The sequence below is a fragment of the Jaculus jaculus genome, chromosome 19 (genome assembly GCF_020740685.1).
Source record: "Jaculus jaculus isolate mJacJac1 chromosome 19, mJacJac1.mat.Y.cur, whole genome shotgun sequence".
NCBI lineage: Eukaryota > Metazoa > Chordata > Mammalia > Rodentia > Dipodidae > Jaculus > Jaculus jaculus.
This window is the reverse complement of record NC_059120.1, coordinates 29,554,936-29,559,649: the sequence shown is the minus strand read 5'-3', so window position 1 is coordinate 29,559,649 and position 4,714 is coordinate 29,554,936. Positions and strand designations below refer to the sequence as shown.

Here is a 4,714-nt window from a genome sequence, read left to right as displayed (position 1 = left end):
TCCATGCGGACTGCATCCTCTCCCTCCAACTCTCTGGAAGGTGAGCATCAACTGCAAGTGGTAGTTGTAGCAAAGCAACACTTGGAGCCAGCTTCACGTTCAGAAGGGAAGGCCACACCTCCTCCTTGTGGTTTATGGTACACTCTACCCAGTCAGAGGCTTCTCTAGTAACTAACTATAGGAATGATCCCTGAAAGCATAGGCTTCTACGTACTTATTTTTTGTGCCAAACTTCCTTACAGAAAGTATTTCAGCCGGGCGTGGTAGTTCACACCTTTAATCTCAGCACTTGGGAGGTAGAGGTAGAAGGATAGCTGAGAGTTCGAGGCCACCCTGAGACTACATAGTGAATTCCAGGTCAGCCTGAGCTAGAGTAAGACCTTACCTTGAAAAAAAAAAAAAATTCAATTAACCATCTGTCTCTTGAAACCAGACATTCATTCCTTTATTCAGTTACATGTTATGCAAGCAAAGAATTACCCAATGTGAATTACACTTTAAAAAGATTAACCTGATAGTATGTGGGTATCTAAATTGTTGAGAAACTGGAGGCGCTGGATGGATGGTGACTGTTGTCTGATTCAGAAGTAATAGGGATATATACCCAAATGATAGCAGTGGATATGGAGAAGAGAATGACTTTGGAAGTTTGGATGTCATAGACATAAAAGCCAAGTGAAAATGAGTTCAAGCCTGGTGTGTGGTGTACACCTTTAATCCCAGCACTTGGGAGGCTGAGGTAGGAGGATAGCTGTGAATTTGAGGCCAGCCTGAGACTACATAGTGAATTCTAGGTCAGATTTTAGACCTGAGGCAGGATTTAAGCAACTGGAGACATGTCAATTGAATGCATACTTTTTCTTTTGTTTTTTTGAGGTAGGGTCTCACTGTATCCCAGACTGACCTGGACCTCCCTCTGTAGTTCCAGGTTGGTCTCAAATTCATGGTAATGCTCCCAGCTCTGCCTCCCTAGTGCTGGGATTAAAGGCATACACCACCATGCCTGGCTCTGAATGCAATATCTTATATATTTAGAGAGTTATAAGTGTGGTTCATCAGACCTCATTCAGATTCAGACTTGGCAGTGGGTCTCAGTGGAGTTAGTCATGGATTAGAATCCTACCTGACCCTTTTTGTCTGCCTGATACAATCTACCTATACAAGGTGATTCTTAGTATTCTTAGTATTCTTGGCTATAGACTGTCCGAAATAATATCTGTTACCTGAGTCAGTGCAACCCCGATGATATAGGTTCCCTGATCAAAGGGTTCTAAACAGACAGTAATTATTGGTCCTGCTACATTTTCTTAGCCTTATTCACCCTTAGCTTCACATGAATACCCAGTGTAATTTTCCAAGAGCTCTGCCATGTAATATGATATCACATCAGATTAAATGCAGCAGTTAATAGGAATCTAGCTGTCTTTTATTAAGGCAGACATTAGAAGACAGTTGCAAAATTTATTTCTATTTATTTATTTATTTGGGGGTTTTCAAGGCAGGGTCACCACACCATGCCAGGCAGCTTCTGGATTTTTTGTTTTTTAGTTTTATTTATTTGCAAGCAGAGAGAGAAGAGAGACAGATAGAGAATGGGCATACCAGGGACTCTAGCTACTGCAAACAAACTCCAGAAACATGTGCCCCTTTGTGCATCTGGCTTATGTGGGTCCTGGAGAATTGAATCTGGGTCCTTTGGCTTCACAGGCAAATGTCTTAACTGCTAAGCCGTATGTATTTCCATCCCAAGTTGCAAAATTTTAAACAATGATGCTGTTGACAAAAAAAATTGCAAAGTTTTGGATGATCCCAACAGACCAACCTAACAATCAAAACAAAGTCACTATTAAGTTTCACATCTGGGCTGGGGAGATGGCTCAGTGGTTAAAGGCACTTGCTTGCAAAGTCTGATGGCCTGGGTTCTTTCCCCAGTACCCACATTCCCTGGTGGACCTGGAGTTTGTTTACAGTGGCAGGAGGCCCTGCCCCACCCATAGTTTCTCTCTGAGATTCCCTCAAATCAATAAAAATATTAACATTTTCACATCTTCAAACTGAACCAAGCTATTTATCTGACTTGCTGAGAAATTAGAAATGATCACAGCCAATTTTCACCAGCAAGCCAGTACCAGTTGGAATGATTATGAAGTTAATTAACCCTTACACAGAAAGGGTGACCTGAATCTGGAGAGATGGCTTAGCAGTTAAAGTGCTTGCCTGTGAAGCCTAGGGACTCAGGTTCGATTCCCCGGTACCCGTATAATGCAGATGCACAAAGTAATGCAAGTGTCTGGAGTTCGTTTGCAGTAGCTAGAGGCCCTGGTGTGCCACTCTCTCTGTCTGTCTCACTTCGTATCTCTCTCTCTGCTTGCAAGTAAATAAATAAATATTTAAAAAGTAAAAGACAAAAACAACAACAACAACAACAAAAAAACACTTTTAAAAAAGAAAGGTTGACCTGAAGTAACTTTGTTTTAACCATGTTGTTTTCCAATTATTCTGTGTCCCTGGCTGAATCTTACTAGGGAAGTAACTTCAAAATAAACAATCTACTTTATGTCTTAGTTTCTGCTCCCCCTGCCCAAACTCTTCCCTGACTATAAAATCCTTTGCTTGCTGGGTCACATCTTTAATCCCGGCACTTGGGAGGCAGAGGTAGGAGGATTGTTGTGAGTTTGAGGCTGGCCTGAGACTTCAAAGTACAATATAGGTCAGCCTGAGCTAGAGCGAGGCCCTCAACTCAAAAACATCAAAAAAAAAAAAAAAAAAAAAATGCTGGGCATGGTGGTGCACGCCTTTAATCCCAGCACTTGGGAGGATCTCTGTCAGTCTGATGCCAGCCTCTGACTACAGAGTGAGTGAGTTCCAGGTTAGCCTGGTCTGGAGAGAGACCAAAAAGGGGGAAGAAAAAAAAAAAGCTTAATGGGAGGGGATTACGATTAAAACACACCAAATTGTCAAATTGTCATTAATACAAAAAGAAAGAAAAATTCATACAGTCTTTTGGTTTATTTATTTATTTATTTATTTGAGAGAGAGAAAGAGAATGGGTGAGCCAGGGCCTCCAAGCACTGCAAACAAACTCCAGATGTATGCACCACCCTGTGCACTGGCTTTGTGTGGATACTGGGGAACAAAATCTGGATCCTTAGGCTCTGGAACTTTGTAGGCAAATACCTTAACTGTCTAGCCGTCTCTCCAGTCCCCATCTTTTGTTTTTTGACACAGGGTCTCATTCTGTATCCCAGGCTGTCCAGGATCACAGGCTGGCCTTGAACCCAAGATGATTCTCCTGCCTCAGTCTCCAGAGCACTGAATATGAAGGTATGAGCCATGGCACCCTGAGAAAGTCATAAAAGCAATAGTAAAAACTGGAGAGAGGGCTCAGTGGGTAAAGGCACTTGCCTGCAAAGCCTGACTGCTTGGGTTTAATTCCTCAGTATCCAAGTAAAGTGCCAGGTGCACAAAAAGTGTTGAAAGCATCTGGGATTTGTTTGCAGTAGCAAGAGGCCTTGACATGCCCATTCCTTCTCTCTGTCTCTGCTTGAAAATAAATTAATTAATTTAAAAACCAATAGTAAAATATTATTTACATGTAATAAATTTGTTATTGACCTTTATACACAAATTTACACATGAATATTTAAGTATTGAATTTGGGTTTCAGAGATATTGATATATATCCCTCAAATAATCAAATGTCTCTTTGGTGTCTGTACATTTCAGAGTTGCAAAGGAGTCCTGAAGGCAAAAGGCAATAAGTGGGTTCAGTAGAATCATTTCAGTTTCTGAGAATTCAGGCTACTTTGAACATTATGGTACATTTGTGTTTACTTTGTGACAACTGAGAAGGAGTGGATGGAGAGAGAGGCTGGAAGAGCTGAATTTCTGGGAGGGATAAGAAGAAGGAATATAATTAGGGACTTGAGGGAAAAGATAGTCCTGGAAAGGGTGGCTTCAGAAAGTGTCAGCTTCCCCATTCATTTCTCTCTACTATTTCCTGCAGCTTCTTAAGGGTGCTTTGTGGTGTAAGAGCATAGCATTGTCTACATATTATTTGATTTCTAGACCCTATAGCACATTTTCAGTGTGCAAGGTGAGTGAGGAGACCATTCCTAGATGAGGGGTAATGAGAACTGCAGAAAACTGTGCCACCACTGGGGGCTTTGCGCCGAGGGTCTGAAGCTCCTCCGTTGACTTGGTTGAAAAGGTTTCACATGCCCAGCAGCTTTAGGATAGCCAACAAACCGGGACCATCTTTACTTCAAGCCTTTCTTTAATCTCCTGTGGAGTGGGTGGGGGGCACTTGCTAATTGTGATGATTTATCAGACAGATTAAGGGGATGGTTGTTGATATTCTTTCCCCTCCTCTTTTTTTTTTTTTTTTTTTTTTTTTTTTGAGGTAGGGTCTCACCCTAGCTTAGGCTGTCCTGGAATTCACTATGTATTCACAGGCTGGCCTTGAACTCACAAGATCCTCCTCCCTCTGCCTCCAGAGTGCTGGAGTTAAAGGAATGCACCACCACACCCGGTTTACCCTCTCCTTTTAAAATGGATTTAGAACATTTACTAGTGTTCAGTAAGAAGTGATCACAAGGGCAAAGTGTAACAGGGTATTTGGGATTTCAGGAAAGTCCTTGAACTTTAAACCCTAGGTTTGTGTCTACTTTTAAGCAAAGAATTTAATAAGATTGAGAAGGATAATTATTAAATT

General features: G+C 41.6%; 1 non-coding gene across 1 annotated transcript; it reads right to left on the bottom strand.

The window, feature by feature from the left end:
* Window positions 1-206, bottom strand: LOC123456193. Its single transcript, XR_006634398.1, has one exon. It is a non-coding gene; the product is annotated as a small nucleolar RNA U3 (small nucleolar RNA).
* Window positions 207-4,714: the final 4,508 nt, after the last annotated feature.